The 23,844-nt window shown below is 37.4% G+C and overlaps 1 protein-coding gene across 2 annotated transcripts in view; it reads right to left on the bottom strand.

The window, feature by feature from the left end:
* LOC134798687 (furin-like protease 1) overlaps positions 1–23,844 on the bottom strand; it is a 370,044-nt gene that overhangs the window by 246,921 nt on the left and 99,279 nt on the right. The window lies entirely within an intron of this gene.

The following is a 23,844-nucleotide window of genomic DNA, read 5'->3' as shown; positions in this document are numbered from 1 at the left end:
AATGCAGTACCGGTACTGTTCTCAGAACCGGGACTGACATTTCCGGTACTGGGAAAGAACCGGGATTTCCCGGTACTGCGGTCCTTTTCGGTACTGAGTATTTACTGTTGTATTTTTTGTTAAATGATGAAATACTTGTATGAAACCACCTGACAGTTCGTATACCTTATTACAAAGACATACGGTCCACTGATGGACAGTTAAGAGTGTTGCTGTTACACGGGTGCTACGGAGATTACGCCCTAAATTTTAAACTGATTTAATGCGGTTTTCTATACTAACTTTCCAGTACCGAAAAGTACCGAAGAACCGGGATTTTCAATACCAGAACCGGTACCCGGAAAGTTGAAATTTCCCGGGATTTCACGGTACTTTCGATACCGGGAATTCCCGGGAGCATTCCCTAGTACCGAGACTGACTGAAATAGCAACACACTCCTTAAAACACGATGGAAAATAATTATGCACTACATCTGTAACTATGGTTGCTTTGAGGAACTCGCATTTATGGCATATAGTTTTTAATTTACGTAATTTTACTTATATAAAACTACATGAATGAATTACTACATTTATAACCTCGGCCGCTCCGTTATATCTGATGGCGACTGTATAGTGTAACCTATGAGACTTTTACTTTACTGTAAACTTGTAATGGCTCCTCTTCACGTTGGGCCAACGCCAACGCCAACGAGGGACGCAGCCATGCGGTAGAATGAGATAGCAATATCACTTGCTCCCTCTAACGCATAAATGCGTCCCTCGTTGGCGTTGGCGTTGGCCCAACGTGAAGAGGAGCCATAAAGGTACCGTTTGGATTGTGATTGAAGCGCGCCATTACTGCCGTCTGCATTGCTGCCGTACCTTATTCATAAACGCGCTACAACCCTCAATTAGCTAATAATCGTTTGTCCTTATCTGTCATTTTGACTTATGTGTTTGTAAGAGAGGGATAATACATAATTTAACCAAATCAGGCCCGTAAAGTTTTATGAATAAGGGGGATAGTGTCTAAATTCCTTGCAGCAACATGGATTTTGACATTTGCGGCAGCAATGCAGTCGGTATTAATGTCGCGTTGCAAAACTGTTTCATAAATGATGGTGTAGTAAAAATCCGAATTGTACCTTAAGTATCTTTAGAAAAACGAATGTTACTTTAAATCAAGGACCACAGTTCCATCCAAGGACCAGCAAATCCTAAATGATAAAAACCATGCCTTTATAGAACTTCTTAAAATGCTCATATTTAATTACACAAACGGGTCTACCGCGATATAATTTCATTGATTTTTCTTAAAATGCTTCCTGTAATTATTTCATATACATATTACTATCATATTTAAAATGAATTGAAACGATTTTTTCCTTGGTTTCTGACTAATAATGTCGTTTTTATATATTTTCGTAATTACTTTGCGTTCTGCATTTTTATTGAAAACTCTTTTTATTGTAAAACCCATCCCGTTCTGACAATTTTAATAAGCTTTATGCCAACTGTGCATACAACCAGGAATAAATTGAAGCCTAAGGGCATATTTTACACTTCATTCAACATTGAACTTTAATATCTTTGTAATAAGACTCACAGTAAGCCATGTCAACAAACGGAAATTTTGGGGAAGCGCGTGTTAATTGAAATTAGACTTTATTTCTAGGACTATAAAGTTGAGGATCGATGAGAATGGAATATGAAACAGCGGAATCCAATGTGTTTGTTTGGCTCATTGTGCACCGATCCGATTAACGGCTGTTGGCACTATTTGGCATTGACAGTGTTTAAAAGTTCAGCCACAGAATAAATAATAATACTAGGTACTTAGATTCACTCTCTAACAAAACGCGTCTGTTACGATCGGGACAGATATGGCCGCTAGGTGGCGACAGCGCCACGCGCGGCTTATGGCTAGCCATCAAAATTGATGTAGAACGGATGTACCTACTTGTAGCTATTAGCTATCTGTTGCAAAGCGACAAAATCGCGGAGTGAGCCACGCCTGGTTCAGCTTCAAACTTGAGTTTTCCTAATTTTGTAGGCCAACGTTCATCGGTCAATTTTTTTGTGTATTGACACAAAAAAAACGAATCCTATTTAAAAAAAAACCTGTGATATGTGTTTCAACTTCTACACTTTTATCAGCGAGGCCACAAGCCACAACGGCATTTTTACAAGTCAACATAGAATTTGTACAAGCAATAAAAATACATCAACAATTATAAAATACAATACATTTTGTATTATCCTATCGTTTCTATTATATCAATCCTCCAAATCCCAATACGTTTCTATTATCCTGCGAGTTAAGAGTCTCCTCTTCTACCTAGCGCTATCCCGGCCTTTGCCAGGGTCCGCTTTCCTACTAGCTTTCCTCCACTTTGCGCGAACCAAAAAACTCCAAGGCAGACCGAAAAAGCGATGGCTCGATGTCGTGAAAGCAGATATGAGCGTGAACGGGCTCACACGAGACGACGCCCAGAATTGCGCAAAGCGGAGGAAAGCGAGTTAAGAGTATTTAGATATAAACCATGAAGTATAACAAAATAACATTTATGTAATTTTATCTATATCTCTACCGCTATTCAACATTATTGTTTTTTAATATCTAGGTATTAATTCAACCGTAATGCTTAATGGCATAATGACTAATTAATTTACTGTTATCTTCCATTGTTTTTGGAACTTCTGATGTCATCATCATTAACGTTATTATAGTAACAGCAAAAAGATAAAGAATGTTAGCTCCATATACAGTATCATTTAATGAATTAATGACTCAAGTAACATCCATTAACATGGCGTCGTTCTCGAATAAACCAACGCCTTTGGTAAAGTATTAATCATCATCATCATATCAGCCAGAGGACGTCCACTGCTGGACATAGGTCCCCCAAAGAGTGCCACAATGACCGGTCTTGCGCGACCCGCATCCAGCGGACTCCCGCGACCTTTACCAGGTCGTCAGTCCATGCACCATGTACGTGGTCACCACTCGAGAACCTTTCCGCCCCAATGGCCATAGGTTCTACGGGCAATGTGCCCCGCCCACTGCCACTTAAGTTTAGCGATTCGGAAGGCTACATCGGTTACTTTGGTGCTACTGCGTTCTTAGGTAAAGTATTAGCAGGCAACAAAAATACCTACGTACTTTAGCTGACCAGTAGTTTTTAACACCATCTCGTTGCAGTAAGGTGTATGAAAGGTCAGTTAACGTTAGAGTTAACTATACTTAAAATACACTATAGTCAAGAGCAATGAAAACGGGTGCCTAATCTTCATCTTAGGGAGTCCCGCTTTTTTGCTACGGCTCGTGGGCGCCAGGGGGCCGACCGCGAAAACCGAAATTCGGCGGGGATCTTTCTCTTTTACTCTCATTAAGACGTTTAGAGTGAGAGAGAAAAATTCCCAGGAGTCTGCTTGGCAACAAATCCTATGAATTGACGTAGGGTAGTAGTTTGGAAGTTATTCATTCCAAAAAAGTAGTAGGGTTATTTATTTACGAATATGTCTCCAATCCGACGGATCCGACCTGACCCAGCTTGGAAACTACGCCTTATTATTAGCCAAACATGAAAGCTGCTACCTATCTGTAGTATCTATTAATGGAATTCTTCTATAGTCAGTCATTCTTTCGATGGTATTTACCTTTGCCAAATAACGGTGACTATCGGCCGTACCACGGTACTTAAAGTTGTAGAATCGTATAAGGTGCAGGGGCAATTTCGACTGGTAAACTTATCGCAGAAACCTAAACAGGTGCTCTCATAAAATTATGATTGTATGGGACAAATCACCTCCCACCCTTACATCCACACCGCTCCAAAAATCAAGGTGGCTCCCGTTCCTAAAATGATATAAGGATTCTAAGGACTCACTATGCTAAAGGGTATCTCATCATCATCAAATGCCGTAATTCTCTTAGCTGTAACTCACATCGTTGTATACTATTCAGTGAGCTTGTGGTCGAAAGTAGGTGTACATATTTTTTCAATAAATATGCATACTTTTTGTAACGAGGAATAGTAGGGGATTTTTCATGATTTTTTTTTTGTTTTTTGTGTATATATTAAAATAAGAAAAATTTAGGCATTTATTAAAAAAAATATGTCAAAACATTTATTTTTTATTTTATACAAATTATTTATATGAAACCGTATAAATTAAATATCAGAAATTAATTAGTAGAGCGTTAACACAGGCTTTAGGTTAGTTCTCATTCATGTCGTCTCGGATATGGGTGAATATGGTATCGATGCATTCAGCGTAATGCCCTGAACACAAATATATGAGATGACAAGCGCGAAAGTGGTGTGACGTCATAAATTCGCCAGTACAAACTTGTTTTTATATTTTCTTTTAAACATGCCATGTGGGGTACCAAATGAAAGGGCTTTGTGAGTAGATTACAAATATATAACATACTGTAACATTTTCAATACGTGATCTAACAAATTATTAGAAAACGTTCAAACATTTCACAATCCACAGTTGAATTCGAACTGCTATAAATTGAAAATGGCTGAATGGATTAGTCCAAAATACATACCACATCCGTTACATCCCTGCGGGCTCAGCACGGTTCCATTTTTATCGACTATCACTATGCGCGTCCCTTTCGCACTTACATACTTGTTAGAACGTGACAGGCATGGTGACAAGGGATAAAAACGCGACCGTGCTAAGCCGCCTGGTCTGGGCCACCCTTTATTTACATAATAAAATATCAGGTATGATATGTGTTAACAGTTGCTATCTTACTTATCCGGCTTTAATCCGCTATATCGATATTTTTATCGAAATCAGTCTATAAAAGCAAGTTTAAAGTGAAAAGAAAGAAAGTTAGTTGAATTTACTCGGTTACGTTAGTTCACGTCTGTCCACTGGCCGAAGTAATTAAAACAGAAAATAAAGGAAAATGGCTGTGTGTATACACAATAATATAGTTTACGGGCCGGAGGAACGCCAGATTCCAGACCACTTGTCGTCGTACCCACAGTTTTTATTTGACCAGCTGAAGAAGGGTGGAGATAAAGTAGCCCTAGTAAGTACCGCAATTCATATTCATATTCAATTCTTTATGCAATGCAGACATTATTTGTCTTAATTTCCTTTTCACCACACCAGCTCGGAAAGGCTTACTTTGCACTTCAAAAACGGATAGCAAAGTTGCACTTTGCTATCAGTAATTCACATGTGAGGCAAAGTAATCTAATGCAAATTTTGAGTTGTTTTCTTATTTTCTGGTAGAATTGACTTTTAAATGATGAATTGTGTTTCACTCGGGGGAATTTTTTTTAACCCTCGTGTTTTGAAACCCTCGCAACGCTCAAGATTCCATTTTTCGAAAACTTTCCCTTGCTCGGGTATCAATATTAGCACGAGCGGTTAAACAACAACTTTGCCCCCTTGTAATACAAATAACGATTACAGGTACCTAGTACCTACTAAACTTTATAGAGGAAGTTGGGTCATTAAATGTTTTAATTTTATTGACAAATTCCTGTTTTTTGTGTACCATTAAGTTTTTATGCGTAAGACTGTCCACTGCTGTTCATTTATTTTGCTTAAGGTTTATGTTTATATGAGGGGCTACTTCGACGGAGAGCTAAGTGCGCATGGCGATATAGGTGTATTGGCTATTAGTTCAGTAATATCTGGGAGACCGAGCTTTGCTCGGAAAACATATAAAAACTGAAAAATGCGCGTTTTTCCAGAGATAAGATCTAAATCTAGCTAAATCGATTTATCGCCCCCGAAAACCCCCATATAGCAAATTTCATCGAAATCGATAAAGCCGTTTCCGAGATCCCCGAAATATATAAATAAACAAGACTTGCTCATTTAAATTGCCTAATTAACTAATATACTTGGTCAAGCAAATCTTGTCAGTAGAAAAAGGCGCGAAAATCAAATTTTCTATGGGACGATAACCCTTCGCGCGCCTACATTTTTTAAATTTGCCGCCTTTTTCTACTGACAAGTTTTGCTTGACCAACTATATTTAGTTAGTGGTGTGGACAAAGAACGACCCATTTTTGTCAGTCTACGACATTTTCTGGCTTAGCAACCACTGGCCTGACGAGAAAATTGATTGTCCACACATCACGTGTAAGTGTGCAGTTCTGATTGTTTGCAGACTTATTTATGATGTTGGCCCAATGAATAATCCAAGTTTGGGACCTTGAGCGACGAACGCAACTTCGTCAAAAAAAAAAACCACGAATCAAATCGAAAAATCTAAAATGAAAATGATATATAATTTGGCCTAGTTGCTAAGAGCAGGAAGAAATATAGCATAGATTGGACCTAGGGAGCCGACCCTTTCCCCCCTTTTTTTTGGGGGGTAGGTACGGTACGATCTCTTGGCTACCGGGGCAAATCAGCTTTGTTCGACCTTAGAAACAATTGTGCCAAGCGGCATCGCCTGAGACAAAAGTGCATACTCACTGCACTTAGCTTATGAATACAATTATAAAAAATTATAAATTTTGAAAGGTTTTATCTCGGAAACTACTAGATCTAATTTCACAAACGGGTCTACCGCGATATAATTTCATTGTTTTTACCTTTAATTCCGACGTTTCAGCTGAGTTGCACCAGCTGTGGTCACGGAAAGACTTCCGTCGGAATTAAAGGTAAAAACAATGAAATTATATCGCGGTAGACCCGTTTGTGTAATTAAATATGTGTACAAAACGCGAGAGTTTAAAGTGTTAAACTACTAGATCTACAGAGACAATTCTAGTCTCGTATTGTAGCAAATTTAGTCTACCTACTTTAAAAACGTCTGGAGAACGGACTATCAAAAACTAGTCCTTTAGGGTTATATTCGCCCAAATCTAAAAAAAAACCCAAATTTTCGCGGTTTTTTCGATTTTTGACTAAGTTGCGTTCGTCGCTCGAGGTCACAAACTTGGATTATTCATTGGGCCAACATCATAAATAAGTCTGCAAAAAATCAGAACTACCGGATTTGACGCAAAAGAGCCCGGTTACTAAATTCGACAAAATTACTGGATTACGTGGTATGAAAATATAAATATATCAAATAATTAAACATATACCTTTATCTTGAATACCTATCCAATGCATTATTAGGTGACAAAGATGCAATTGTACGAGAATAACACAAAAACAAATCACGGAAATATCCTTTTCATATCTCATGCTCTGAAAGTGGGTCGTTGTTGTTCTAAAAGGTGCGCAGAAAGTGATACGTTTATGCTCTAGCGCAGAAAAGTGGTGTACTCCTCTGCGTACCCGTCCCACGAACAACTGGGTGGAAACAAAATGGAAAAATAGTGTCTTTATTTCCTCGCCTGTAACAATTGGTAATTGTTTAATTTGACTAATCCCACGTTGATCCTTTTTTTTTATAAAAAACGATGAAAGTAAATTGTTAAAAACAAATTATTCTTAATTTCTTTCGTTGAATTCTATTTACTCGATTTCATAAGACTCGAACCAAAAGGAATACACCAAAAATATTTTTTTAAACCTTACACTTGCGTAAATGAGCAAAGGCAGAATCTTATACAGCCACAGTTAAACGTTTGTACGATATTAAATTGGTTTTTAAAGTTATTTAGCACTATATTCATAAAAATAAAATAAAATACAAGATAAAAATTTCTTATATTATTAATTACATTGTTATTTAATATTTATAATACTTTTATTATGTTATTGCGTGGTGCGGCGTACCAAGGTCGCGGTGCGGTCCGGTAGTCTGTGGCGGCTTTTAGAACGAAAAAGTATAAAATTAAAAAGTATGAGGCAATCCCGCTGATTTTCACACTATAATGAACAAATCATTTTAAAATTACTGCAGTTAGTTAAAAAATGTGTGTTTTCATAAATATGCAATCTGAATGATTTTCGCTAGGGTTTATTAATCTTCACACATGTAAAGTCTCCGATTGCAAGTAAGTCCTAAGGAAAAAAATCATGGCCGTAGGTATATTGGGTACTTCAATTACTGATTTTGCGAAATTGCCTTGTCTTGTTTGGTTTCCTCGCATTCGATATGAAAAGTAGAGTGTTTAACTCGGGTGAAAGGCACCATTTCCGTCTCGGACTATTGGCGCTCTCACTGCGTTCGAGCGCCAAACTACCTCGACAGAAATGGGTGCCTTTCAACCCTTGGTTAACAATCTACTATTAACCACTGATAAGCAGATTGCAGATTATAGATAGTGACATTTTCAAGGGTAACTGAATAACGATGATTAATAGATTAACTCTTGTTGCCTGATTGCAGTCTAGATATAGTAAATGCCTAAACGATTACTATTTATAATTATATGTCAAGATGGCGAAAACGCAGTTCGAACGTTTTGAATACACTACTAGGTACATACTTCCATGTAGTCTGCAAGAGTGCCAAACTAATAGCTTTGCATGATACTTTGCAGTCATGATCAAGAAGGTTTTATCTGAAAATCACAATTAAGTATTTATACAGTAAAGGGCCATAAAGTTTGCACATCGGAATTTCGGCTTCGTAGAGCGTTGTCTCTTTCATTCTCGTTGCCTCCAATATTCTCTTTCTAAATACCGATGTGCAAACTTTATGGCCCTTTACTGTAAGTTACGGTACCTCTCGCGTCGAATAATGGTCCCTATGAGAGTTCAATTTTATAGCAGTTGTTATTGTAAAAATAAGTGTAGTAACTTTTTGAAGGTTTAGCACATTAATTTATTTAGAAATGTAGGAATTTAATTAATAAAACGTCGAACGTGAACTTCTCGCTGCATAAAACAAGAGTTACACTTAGATACTTTAAAATTTTATTTGTATGACTACTCACTATCTTATTTATAGGATTATTAATGACACTACTTGCCTTACCTACAAATAAATCTCATTAAAATTTTAGATTCACAACATAATAATTACTGAACCAGCAGCTTAAATAACTATTCATTGGTGTTTCTACAAAATATTTACTACCTATTTATATTATATATACTAGTGTGTTCACTTTTCAACCTTTTTGCAGGATGCGCAGAGCTTGGGCATCAATGGTGCATGTAGAGGAATCGATTTGACTAACAGCACTATCAACAGAGACATAGTGACATTCAAAATGCGAGACACCAGAACTATCACAACAGCCAAGTCTCACGAGGATGTCCACGCCTCGTCAGCCTCACACCAGCAACATCAAACACTTTACATAGATCCTCAGCCAGGCTCCCGTGACCCTCCAGTTAACATTGAGCGTTGCAGTCCTGAGAAAATGAAAATCGATACCCAGACAAAATCTTCCAGAACACTGCCATCTGCTCATTATCTTTATTATATTATCATTATATTATCATTATCAACCACCATTGTAGACTGCAGCCAGATTGGAGATTGGCCACAGCATGCACTTGGTGGAGCAAATTCTCAGCCTCTATTGCCTTCTCATTGGAGAAGAATTGGATTGATTGGAGGGGCAAGGGAACAGTCAACCAGTAACACTGCATCATCACAGCCAGGGTCAATTTCAAATATACAGCAAACTAATATTCGTGGGCCTCCTGGATTAAGAACTGTTACAATATCCAATAGCCCTAATATGACAAATGTTAATTTTCCTGATGGACCAGGTAGAACATTTACAATATCCAATTGTCCTAATATGTCAAATGTTAAACTTGAAGACAATGGTCAATCTGGTGGAACAATAACAATTACAATTTCCAATTGCCCTAATATGACAAACGTTACATTTATTTTCAAATCTGTAGTTGGTATAACAATAACAGTTACACTATCCGATTGCGCTGATATGTCAAACGTTAGATTTATTGTCGATTCTGGACTTGGTAAAACAATAACAGCTACACTATCCGATTGCGCTCATATGTCAAACGTTGCATTTACTTTCTCTACACTTGGTGGAACAACAACAACTACAATAAGCAATTGCCCTAATATGTCAAATGTACTATTTCATTTCAATGGTGCACCTGGTGCAGCAATAACAGTTACAATATCGGATCACCCTAATATGTCAAACGAAAGTCACAAGTACACCTAAATTTGACACAAACATGTAAATTTCTTGACTCGCAAAATGCCCTTAGTACTTATATTAGGTAGGTACTTACACAACGCATATGTTCGAAGCCGACTTAAGCAATTACATTATCAAAATACGATAGTAACAATAAAAAAAGTAAAATAGTTACAATTATAAAATGAATATAAATAAAATATACAATACAAAACCGGACGGCTTAACGCTGGTTCCGTGGGCCAAAGGCCGCTGCTTGCTCTGGGATGCAACCTGCGTGAGTACTTTTGCGCCTACTCATGTTGCTCCCGGTAGCCGGCTGGCAGGCGCAGCCGCGGCAAATGCCGCGAGGCTCAAGCGATTAAAATACGCCAACCTGGAACCAGCGTACGATTTTGTTCCGGTCGCGGTGGAAACTGCGGGGCCGTGGTGTTCGGAGGCCAAGAGGTTGATTAGAGACTTGGGGCGGCGTCTACGTGACAGAGGAGGCGATCCCCGTTCAGGCTCCTATCTAGTCCAACAGATATCGCTTGCCATCCAGCGCGGTAATGCCGCTAGCATCTTTGGCACTTTTGGGCTGGGTGGGGGTCGGAATGGGGCTGATAGTGTAAGTAGGATACACTGTTAAAAATTATGTAATTTTACATGCAAAAAAATTACATAATCCTGTAAAATTCCCGAAAAATCTGGGAAATTTACGGAAAAATATGACATTTTACGTAATTCTCGTAAAAATTTACGAGAATTACGTAAAATGTCATATTTTTCCGTAAATTTCCCAGATTTTTCGGGAATTTTACAGGATTATGTAATTTTTTTGCATGTAAAATTACATAATTTAATTTAAAATTACATAATTTTTAACAGTGTAGTATATTAGTAATATGTTTAGATTTTAAGTTAGGAAATTGCATGTAAATTATTTAAGTAGATTTTAAGATTGACTTTGTATTTGTATTTGATGAATAAATATTTTGAATACAAAATAAAAATATAAGAAAAAATATATATTCTATCCTATATTCAATAATAAACTAAATAATGTGGCGTAGGGATGTGAGGACCCCATCGCCCGCTGGTTTTCCCAGTGCAATCAGTCAACGTAGGGCAGCTTGTGGCGAGCTGTTATGGATTAGCGACCTCACGTACCCGAGTGCTCCTGGGGAGTTCTGTTACCCGCAAGGAGGGTGGGTGGGACAGGATTCTCTGCCTCTGGCTTGCCGTAGCCGGCCGGCCATAGTGGAGTCGTTAGAGCTATAAGCTCCAGGGGTGGAAGTGAAATATGCATAAGACACGAGTTGGAGTTGGCAAGATTAAAACTTAAGATATTGATTAAATACTATAAAAGTATAAAATGCATCTATGAAAACCTTTGACAGTTGCCAACCCCATTCACGTAAACGACTTTTATCTATGTTATCTTTTAGTTATTCGCACGTTTGTTTTTATGTTGAGGATTCTTAGAAAAGTAAAATGTTTTTGTTAATTTAGCAATAAATTATTTAAGAATAAAAGTTTTATTGCAACATGAATATTACCCAGATTAGTATAAAATAGCTATTTTGTATATCACAAGCACTACTCCACACCGGACATGTGTAAAGGCCCCTGTACACAATGGGCCAGCGTAGGCCAGTCTGGGGGACGCATTTATGCGTTAGAGGGAGCAAGTGATATTGCTATCTCATTCTACCGCATGGCTGCGTCCCTTGGACTGGCCGGCGCTGGCCCATTGTGTACAGGGGCCTTTAGGACGGGCCGCACCAAAGTAGTATAGGTATATGCCGCAGCCAATTGGTTATATTGCAACGTTTAACCAATTTATTATTTTATTTCATTTCTCTAACGTTTTTACAATTAATTAAATTGTAAATTTTTGTTTAAGTCATAATATGTAATTACCTACAGTATTAAGTGGTTATAAGTTAAGTGTGCGCTCACCGAAAAATATGTATTTTGCATGAAAAAAAATAATAAGAAATTCTCGTGTAAGTGAATATTATGTATTCTTATGAGAAATAAAGATCTTTAAAACCTAAATCACTAAGCTGAGTGAACCAGTCGTTTTCAAAGAGCTGACTTTCAAGTCAATACGCCAAGTTATTAACGTTGAGAGATTTTCTATCGACCTAGGCGACTAAATTAGTTGGCTAACTAAACGCGGCGTAGCACGGTCGCGTTTTTATCGCTTGTCACCATGCCTATCACGTTCTAACAAGTATGTAAGTGCGAAAGGGACGCGCATAGTGACAGGCGATAAAAATGGAACCGTGCTGCGCCCGCTGATCGCTGCGACATATGTACAATGTACATATATATAATTATAATATTAAATTAACACACGGTGCACCAGGGAGCACTTCGGCGCAGGCCTGGCGATGCCGCGGCATGCCGCCGCCTACCGCAGCGTGTACTCTATCAAAAGGGATTAGTGACTAGTGTGCCTAGGGTTACCAGATGACAGGAATTTTCCTGACATGTCAGGAATTTTGGCCTTTTGTCAGGAATGGGGACGGAAAACGTCAGGATTTTTTTGAATTGATAGACTTTTTTATAAAGTACCTTTTTATTTACTTAAATTACTTAACTACTAACTCACCAAATTAATACAATGGGCCGCGTTGACGCGGCTATCGGCTCAATCGGGTGGCCCCCGGGGGCTAGCCCCCCCTCCCCGTCGTCAAAAATATGAATGTTAGGAAAATTTGTCAGGAAATTCTAAATTTGTATCTGGTAACCCTAAGTGTGCATGAGTTTTTCCCCGTCGTTCCGGCGCTACCACGGCGCACTCGGGAGGCCTCGGCGCATACCGGGGGAAGCCGTGGCATGCCGGCGCCTACCGCCGCGGTATCCTCTAATATGCTCCTCGATGCCGCGAGGTCGGTCTCAGAGCATTCAAATTTATACCTGAATGTAATTGAAATAAGAGAGAATATACATTAATAAACTTAAAGTGATCTGCGCTGCGCTCCGCCGGTTTCGTTTCGTACCTCAGATCGTAACCTCATTTACAACCACCAATCTTTACGGACTTTACTTTGAAAGAGAAAAGAAAGTTTCCCTGCTTCGAACATCTACTTATTCTATTCCTTTGTTAACCTGAAATGAACATGTATAAAATTTAAATAAAACTTGCAAAAACACTTGACCGACGACAAAGAATCCAGGTCAAAAAGACCGAATATTTATTACCCTTTGGTAAACTTCAATGTTATTTTTACGAAGAACGTGAAAAGGTCGAACTATAACTGCGGGCTTTCTATTGCCATTTCTTTTGTATGGAACGCCTTTGAGAAAGTTCCGCGTCCATAGAATGTTTATTTAAAGGAACAGTTGGCTAAGGTCTAAGAAATAACTTTGTTAATCAAGAAATACTTTGGATTAGGTTTCAAATACTCGTATAAGTAACTATACAACTTTTGCGTAGGTATAATAAATGGTAAGATTAGCAGTTTTTAATGGAATCTGAGGACCCGAATACATTATATACCTCCTTTTATTTTCAAGTAAAGTCCTAACAAGATCAATCTGGGTACAGGTTCCAACAAGTTGTATTTTTAAACCAACTTCAAAAAAAGGACTTGCTTATCAATTCGTCCTTGTATTTGTATATGTAATGTTATCGCAGTACTCCGTCATTTCTGAACAGATTTGGTATATTTAACTTTCAACCCACCTATTCCGTTGTCTGCACCTATGTTTGTAATCAAATCTTGCAAAAAATATTAAATTGAGCTGCAAATTCACATACGTATATGTAAATTGGGTGACTGCAATCTTCTACATCTACCATCTCCATCCACCATCGAGCTGATCTGATAAGGGAGACCGGAGGTGGCCATATAAACTCTGTGATAACTGATAAAACAACTCAACATCATTGTTTTATCAGTTTGGTTGTTGGTGTTGTAACTAGACGCACTAGCTGATCTAGTTAACATAAATAATGATTGACCCAGCTGATCAATCGATAATTTTTTCATAAACTTTAAAACCTCAATTATTATGTACAAATGTTAATTAAAATAAATACATGTAAGTAACTATAATGTATGCATTCAGTAAATTAATTTTAAATAAAAACAAAACATTCTCACGAGAAATCCGAAACAACAAACAAAAAACTTAACAGAGTCAAGTTTCGTAGTGGGCCATTAATCAGAAAAAGTGATTCGCTGAAACCAAAGAGAATGGAATGTGTATAGAGAATTACTGTCGGTGAATTTTGTAGTCGCGAAGGTTATGCTGCCATCTGTTGACGCAGTATTGAAACTAAAGATGAAAATGTATAAAAATATCAATAAAACATATATATTTACATATAGACATAAATAATTTTTAATAATTTTGGATCGCCATGTGCTTTGATCCATGATTTTTTACATTGATGTGCGTTAGAATTGTTAAATATCAAGGGAGTGGCGCCACTATTAGAGAGTAACTTTGTCTTGGTTTCCGGGGCACGGGGTTTCTTTTGACTTTGCTTGTCTTATGGAAATCACATCTCTTTGCTAAAACTACTCAAGATTGGTACTCGAGTTTAAAGGAAATAAATAACAAAGATCTTATATCGAAGTGCGTCTAATGCGTCAAACAAAAAAAAAAAAAATATTATGGGACATCTTACACAGATCAACCTAGCCCCAAACTAAGCAAAGCTTGTTCTATGGGTGCTAGGCGACGATATACATACTTATATAGATAAATACATACTTATATACATAGAAAACACCCATGACTCAGGAACAAATATTAGTGTTCATCACACAAATAAATGCCCTTACTGGGATTCGAACCCAGGACCATCGGCTTCGCAGGCAGGGTCACTATCCACTAGGCCAGACCGGTCGTCGAAATGCGTTTCGTTAATGTCTTTTATTGTTATAAATACCCCCACGCCAAGCTGGGAACTGGTTAATCTATTTTTGTCCGTCGGATTGTCACGATCTCTGGCTCGCCCGTAGACGTTAAGAACCTCCTCCGTTTTTTTTTTCGTCGGTTGAAAACAAAGGTGTTATTTTGACGATTGGATGTTTGACTTTACGTAGCTACTATGCTGCTTTTTGTCAGACTGTTCAATTGTTAGTTCAGTGTAAATACTTACGTGTGTTTTGGTGTTTTTTGTGTTTTAGAGCCAGATTAGTGTCTGATTGCACGGTCAATCAACCGGAAACGCCTAACCTAGCGGTGATAAGCAGGCTTTTCCGGGAATCCAGTAGAGTGTTAGGTCCAGGTCGCGAGAGGGGCCTGGCGTCAACCTTTTTACCTACACAGGTGACGATTATACCTCTTACGTTCTCTTCAAGGTCTGACAGAGGGATGTGAGGATCTCACGTGTAGATCATTAAGAGTAATCTTTACTCACTGAAATCTGTTGGTAATTGAAGAAGCGTGGTCTTGTTATATATATTTATATATTCACATTTTATATTTGGAATAGGGCGCCTTATTCGTCAGTACCCTTGGCTACGGCCTACACTGCGGAGGGAGGCAATCACACAGACACTAGGGTTTGCAATGCCTCGGTTTTGTCGGCCGAACGTTTACAGCTTAAATTAGGGTCCCTCTCACACACACTCCTCCCTGTAAAGATAGAGGTTCGCCTCTAGATTTACACATTAGAATAGGGACATTGGGGTAGAGTTAGGGTAGAGTCATTATTTGGGTGTTAGGGATATTTATTATTTCTTTCTTTATTATTATTTATTCTCTCACATATATTTTGGTTACACACAGTGTTAAAATCATTAGAGTGTTTTAACTGTTTTAAAATACAGAATAAAATTAAAGTCTAGTTTCAGTAGCATATGGATGGGTTACTGAGGCTCGTACATTAGATATGATTTAAAGGTAATACATTATTATATTGGGTGAGATAGGGGAACAAAGTTATTTGAGGGCATACTAAATAATTTTGTTATAGGGAGCTAGTGACAGGCGAAGCAGTTCACTAGTGACAATTTGAGCTTTTCTATATCGGGGTAACTAAGGGTATTAAATCATGTTTTATAGACGATTGCTTCAGTATTCCATACATTTATAGTAAGAATATTCAGATGAGTTTCTTGGCGTTTCTTCTTGTCTGAAAATAGGTTCCGAAACGCAGATAAAAGTAAATATTACATAGTGCTTAGGAATACCTATTAAAAACAAAACAAAATAAAATAGGTATTATTTAGTTTAGAGACCCGTCTTCATCCGAGGCGTGACAGTAGATAAAGTATGTTTGTACGTATTAATATTTGCATCATTTACATATAAATATTTTCCTTTAGCTAGCTAGGTTAGCGAATGGATATAAAAGGAAAATATAATTACAAACAACAAGGGCTTACACTACTGTTCACGGTAACTGGTCACGGTAGGGGTCGGTAGGAGATAAATTCTAAAAAATATAATTTATTATTTATTTTTCATACGATAGTGTTATAATATGGAAATATAGTAGCAATATTTACAATTACATATATTAAATCCAAATCTAATCAGTCTGCACATAAAAGACGATGGGTACTAAGGTTCACAACGTATTAATTTCACTAGACGATCACATGGCCAAATTAACCTATTTTTCTTAATTTATAATCAATTCTGGTTGAGTTTGATTAAAGTAGATTAGTTAGTAGAAGGTTAAGGTACAGTGTCTCGATGAGTATTAGTTAACGGTTGAAAGAAAAGTACAGTCAGCGATAAAAAATTGTATCAAAAATGATTTTTTTACGTTTAATGTTTAACCACGTTCAGCTAACAACTTTTGTGATACAAAACTTTTGTTGTACAAGTAGATGAAATCAGCTTTAATCAATCTTCTTTCTTCGGACTTAACTTTATCACTGTTGAGTTAGAAAGTCACTCAAAAAGAAAACCTTTCTTTAAAAACTTTTCCGTTCGCTGATTGGTCTCTTGTATCCATGATGAAGTGTTTCCATGAACACGGATTGATTGTCTAAATTTCTTTACGACTCCCATCACGAGCAGCTTTTGATGAGGGTAACCAAATTACTCAAGAAAGGCTTAATTAAAATCTCAATATGCCAATGTAAATAATAAATCGTGCTGACGCGGAAGCCATTCACCGGACCGCGTAAGGGGAACAAATGAATATGGACGAAAAATAAGCCAAATTTGGTTTTAGTCAAGTTGATTTACTAAGAAGTCCAGTTTTTGAAATTCGTCTATCCATCTTTGTTTTTTGAAATTCGTCTATCCATCTTTGTCACTACAGTACAGCAAGAGTTACACAGACAGAGATGGACAATCTTCGACCAACGGACCGTGGGTTTAAGATACCGTCTCAGCTCATCTCAGATAAGTTAACGACTTACCCATTCGGGCCTGACGAGAGATTGCGCTCGAAGTTTTTGCTCAGTCGTCTTCCGTACAGACCACTAACACTCTAGACGGCGCATATACTGGAAGATTTTGAGGCCGTGAGAATATCAAAAATGTATTAAGATGGTCATACTGAACATGGTTTCCCGTGGGAACGATATGAAAAAAAAAACCATTAGAACGTATGGGACGTTACGTCTACTTCGGTCCATTAGACGTTTTTCGCGATTTTGTAGTTAGTTTCTGATATTCAGGGCCACGACCCGAAAATCACCCAGTATACGATAGCTTGCGGTCACCGGTCATCAGCGCCCCGATATTACATTACTACGGGAAAGCGAGCGCTCATATCATAATAGTGTCATCTATGTATATTAAATTAACTACCTGGCAACCTATTGGAAGTTTCAAAATATTAATTTGATTCGTTATTGCTACTATGCGACTTGAAACGATTCTAATTAGTGCGCGCGAGATGCACTGTGAGATCTGTGTGTGTTGCCACGTTCCTATCATATCATGAACAAATCATAATAAGATTTTTAAAAAGTAGGTAAATAACAAATAATGAAAAAGAATCAGTACTTGTGTTAAACATAGTTTGTTGTAGTTTACGAGTACGTTGCAAATAGGATCCAACTCAGTGCGGTGACTTCTTGCGCCTAAATGCACTAAGAAATGTAATGCAAATCGTTTAAAACAATTGAAATTGCATTAACGTGTTTAATGCTTTAAACTTTAAACATTTCCATATGAGCCTATCGAACCAAGCAGTAAAGTTTACTGTTCGTACGTTAGTTACGTACGTTTACGTACGTTTGAACGTACATTAGTTGATATTGTAATAGCAGTTAATCTTAATGAAATCACTTTAATGTGTGCTCGTTAGATCATATTTTTTTCAGTGTGTGGTGACTGCGGTCTTTGTTAAGTCTGTAAGTGGTAGTCTATGGTCTTCCGTGAGTCATCTGAGGACGTTAGCGTGCGATAATGCGTCATTGCATTTTTGTTCCAAATACCAGTAAATGCTACTTAGTAAAGGCCTTCAAGGTCTTTGTTAATGACCCGTCTGCTGTTAAGATATTTAATATGGTTTTTTGCTAACCGAATCGAGAACATACACTAGAAAAAAATAGTCTGATACGGAATATAAGTATGTCCTCCTTTAAAACGTCTCCAGTGGGTGAAATGGATTATCCGTCATTAACGTATCCATCATAGACCCAACAGCAAAACAGAAAACAAGAGTCGTTTCGCATTCTGTTCCACCATACAAAATCATAAACGAAATACGAATACACATTCAATTGTATACCGTATTCTCGAGCAATAAACTCCATGTTCAAACCATAAATTGAAGTAATAATCATAATGGAAAGGATCTCGCTAAAACGCGCACGAAGATTTACCCATAAACGGATTTCCTCTGGCTTAAATAAATAAATAAAAAATAAAAAGCCTTTTATTTCGTTGCAGATTACAAAAATTTAAAAACAAAAAAAGTTAAATCTAATAAGTTAGTAATTCATTTTGTTAGTAATAGAGTTATTAGTGATTTAAAATTTAGTTTTTATTTAAATGTTGGTATTATTTGATACAATTTTAATACAATTTTAATCTGCAAGAACCCCTCTGCAGGTGAAGGCCTCCTCCAAAGATAGCCAGTCCTCTCTAGATTGGGCTACTTGAATCCAGTTGGGGCCGGCTGTTTTTTTCAGCTCGTCTTCCCATCTATCTGGCTGGCTTAAATAAGACCTTGCAACTTTTAGGACATCGGTTTGATCGTGCTTACTCACATTAAAATAAATCTTTCAGTAGAAAATATTGCTTTTTATGTATGTGGATAAAATAATCCATTTTTCACTACCAAATCCAGATGCGTTGGGTATTAAAAAATCTTTTTTCTTTTTATATTCTTTGAAAATATGTAACTTGACCTCAATATCAGTAACAAAGTGAGGTAAGCGGAGATACTCCTGAGATTGGTCCGACGGATATTAATTACCCAAATACACAATGAGTCGAGGTGTATTTGGAATTAAGATACCTTACTTTCCTCATGTATCCGATGGAAATTGATGGCGGAAGATTTCCATAGAATACATGAAAATGTCTATAAACAGTAACTCGATTTACTTGTTATTTAGTCAGATTTTCCCAATCTTTTTTGCGTCGATCGCCCAAAGTTAAATTTATTTTTGTGGCGTATTAGATTTATTTTTTTCCGACACGTGTCCACGTAACGATCATGTTTCTCCTGCAGATCTCCTTATTTCTAATTTTATCACAAGGAAACTCCAAACACAATTTGCTCCAATACTAATTGATTTAGTAAGTATAACAGCAACAACAACAATCCCTTGTGACCTACGATGGATCTTATGTCATCGAAATAAGGATCAAGTTCGTGTAGTGTAGACTATGATAATGATTATGAAACTTTCTGAGTAACGAACAATGGGAGTGTTTTGTGAATCACAAGTTTTCGAACGAGTATTTTTGGATGGTCCTTGCCAGAACTTGATGGAATACAATCGATTCTCATTTTCTATCATAAATCCTTAGAATTTCATGTTTCAATTCGACCAATAAATTTCTTCTTTACGAGTACCTTTTGTTTCTATGAAAATTATAGATGTATAGATTTTTAAAACTACGTAAAATGGTGAATAGATTTGATATATTTGGAAGAAATTAAAATTATGCTTTTACTATACCACCACTTGACTTGTTATGCCAATATCAACATAGCTCAGCCCGATGGCATTATACAAGAAGGTATAGAATATTGGTAAGTAAGTACATACGTAAAATTTTTAAATAAGATAATTACCCACTAATAATTCATAACTCAGTTTAACACGCCTAATTCCTAAATTGGGAAGGGTAAACAATAGAATGTATATTATTTGGAAGAGCTCTGGTCAGTTCTGGTCAGACGATTTGCTAATTATTTACTATGTATTTATTTTCTTTCTAAATAACTTACACAACACCCTCAAATCCACGTACTGACCCGACTGCTTCTCTGAAAACAGTTTCCTTTTAAGTCTGTAGAGCTATATATGGACCGATAAAAATAAATGCGACATCTTGCTAAATAGAGAACTAAAATGTATTCAGGGACTTAAAATATACCAAGAGTATTTCAATATTAGTGCATCTCGCTCACACACGCATAACATTATACTAACTTAGTGTGACGCAACATATAGAAATCAAATTGGTATGGAAAGTGCCTTAAAACCTTAAGCTACCTCATTTCATTTTACTTACAGGAAACATATTATTATTTTATTTTTAAAAAGAAAAAATAAGTACAGCATAATAATAAATAAAAAAAAAACATTAAAACTAACTATAAATTAAAGATTTAAAAACTAAACTAAAATTAAAATAAACCTACTTAAAAATTTAACTAATACTTATAATATTATATAAAAACTAAATTATACTAATAAAATATATGAAAATAAAAAGAATTTATAAAGAGAATACCCCTTCTAGAACCTCCGCCTGCGGCATTGAGCCCATAACGCTGGCTGCGTTACCTCTCTGAATTGGTATTGCATTTGAAGTTTCTAAATTCGACCTCTGTTTGTGAATTCTAAAGATAAGAAGATTGGGATAGGAAAGTTTGCTTCAGTGAATCTTTAGTTTTATCAAAAAGGACATTAGTCGTAAATCGTAGCCTTGTGGACGATTTTATTTGGGATTACAAAGATTCCACGGGTTGTGTTTAATGGGGAATTTCAAAATATTTTTCCATGATAACATTAAGGATGACTCACGTTAGATCGGTCCGTGTCCGGGACGGAGCTTTCGGCGCATCGTTTTCTATGAAAAACATCACGTGATCGTCTGTCATGTCATAGAAAAGTCAGCGCCGGAAGTTCCGGCTTGGACACGGCCCGGTCTAACGTGAGTCATCCTTTAAGCCGCGTATTTTCCCAACGTTAAAGACAATCTGAAGGCGTTTTGACAAATAAGATTGTACCTATCAAATATTTGTAGTTATTGAATTTCTAAAGATCACAATATGTATCTCTAAAATCCAATAAAAATCTTTTCCCGTTTACAAGTCGTTTTGGAAACGGCAACTCAACGTCCATTAAATATTCCCAACGAACACGAGATCAAAGCCGCCGCAGCCGCAGTATTTGTGATGATAATCTTCTTAGATCACAAAGATGAAACAACGGCAATAGGTACAACAATAACACTAACCACCATTAAATGTTCAAAGACGGTAAAACAAAGGTAAACGTCCCGGTGCTCGACACGCTAATGCGCAATAGTTGACAGTGTTGACAGACCCTGTCGTCACATCTATTGCTGATGACGTAAGTTAAAAGATGACATTTACTGGGACAGTAAACGATCTGCTCGGAGAATGTCCCGAGGTCTACCCCTTCCAACTCCCGGTTCTACTTCTCCCTCCCCCGTCCGTATTATTAGCACAAAAACTAGATGATTGGGTAGTAAATTGGGAAAAAAAAAATCGCAAGTTTTTTGGTCCATTTCGTTACGTTTTCAATACAACAGAAAATGTATGTTTGGGGAGGACTTTTTCTCGTATTAAGACCGAGAGAGCTCGTTATTCTGAGTAGAAAAAATATAAAAAATCCTAAATCTAAAATGCTATTTGAGGGTACAACTTTAAATAGGATTGCCTTTTATCTGAAATATAAAATCGGATAAGGATACACAAAGTCTCATGAAGGTTTATTGAGGGAGGAAACAGCGAAGAGCGAAACGTCGAAATCGTCATTTTTGCATTAAGCGGAACTGGAGCTGGCTCACATTTCTTATTAATTAGTCAGTTAATTTAATCACAAAGGACTTCAGTCAATGTGACGTTTCAGCTTAGTTAAGCAGACAGTATTAAGCGGACCATGTCATTTTAATCATGAACGTAATTAAGCTTATACGGAAAAGTTGAAATGAAAAGCATAATGAATTGGGGAGACTTGTTAAATCTGACAGTGTAGATTTTAAAATTCTTGGACGGTTGGTCGTAAGTTTTGTGATGAGACCGTTCGCCGCACTCGCTGACAAGAGGCAAAAACGACGACAAGGTACCGTTTTCCGCAAATCTCTCTTGTCAAGCCTGTGGTAGACCATGTCTGTCTCGCACCGGTCTATTCAGCCACCAAAAACGTTCTCTCCGGTACTAAGTACACCATAAATCGTCTGGAATAGACGCAAAGGCCAATGATGATGGTGTGCACGCTATAAACGATACCCAGAAGTATCAGTACCCGTACCATGCGTCACTGACTGTGTCAAAATTGACATGTACGCTAACGTCTATACATCTCGCTCGCACTAATATGCGAGTACGAGCGAGATGCATAGAAAGTAAGTTACGTTCTCGATAGCGTTTATGTCAGTGCTAAAATTGTTGGTGACTTTTCGTAGCATCTGTCATACCGATATATTTTTCTATACGTCTGGCGTTGTCGACGTACGATTGTCATCTTGGCTCATACACTAGGAATCCTCTAGACGGAGTTTAGAGCAATTATAAAATAAAAATAAAAAAATATTTCATGAAACCGATGCTGCCAAAAATACGGGGGTGCGGGGGGCGAGGTGAGCGAGGTCCCGTGCCGTGATTGGTCCGTTCAAAGACACGGACGTCACACAAAGACACTTTCGACTCGAAAATGGAGTAAAACTACCGTATTTGTGGCAGAGGGGGTAGAACTACTATGCTCAGTCTGGACTGTCTGGAGGATGTCTTGTCTGTGTCTTGGCTAGGTTAAAGCGTAAAGCGTTTACGAAGACCGTGATATCATGACGAATGCCTAATAAAACTTGTTAATCTAGAGATCGTCTGTAGATACGGCAATGAGCAATGTATACCTATTTGTGTCAAGCTGGGTAAAGTCTACATATATCTACAAGAATAAATTATCATCGAATAAGGTAAACGTACTGGTGCCCGACGCGGTCCCAGTACATGTCATCTTGAAACTTAAGTCAGTGTCAATAGAGGTGACAGCAAGGTGTCATCTATAGGGCATTAGCATGTCGAGCACTAATAGTACGTTTACCTTACGTAAAAATTGTTAACATAACTGAAGTGGCCGGTGTTGGTCGGTACTCGTTTGAAAGGAATTATTAACGCCGAAATTCTATGAAATATTTTTCACAAGAACGCGTCAGTGGAGTCGTATCGCTCCAGTGCTAGGACATGTAGTACTTCCAGTCCAGTTCCAGTCGGTATTCGTGTTTCAATAGAGTGAACTTGGTGAATTACGTCATAACATAAAACAAATAATATCCTTTTCACATAAACGCTATGTTCGTAATAGATCGCTCGCGGACGTTGAGGTTGCAAGTATAAGACCTTTGGTATCGTTAAAACTACAATTTTGGCCGTAGATGTACTATCGAACAACTTGATTTCTGACCCACTGTGAAAACGTTTTATTAAATCAGTTTGTTCGGTTGTATGTTGCAACGACATTGGTGTAAAAATAATACAGGAGTCACCAATCTA

Source organism: Cydia splendana, chromosome 17, assembly GCF_910591565.1.
Source record: "Cydia splendana chromosome 17, ilCydSple1.2, whole genome shotgun sequence".
NCBI lineage: Eukaryota > Metazoa > Arthropoda > Insecta > Lepidoptera > Tortricidae > Cydia > Cydia splendana.
This window is presented reverse-complemented; position numbering and strand designations above follow the sequence as displayed.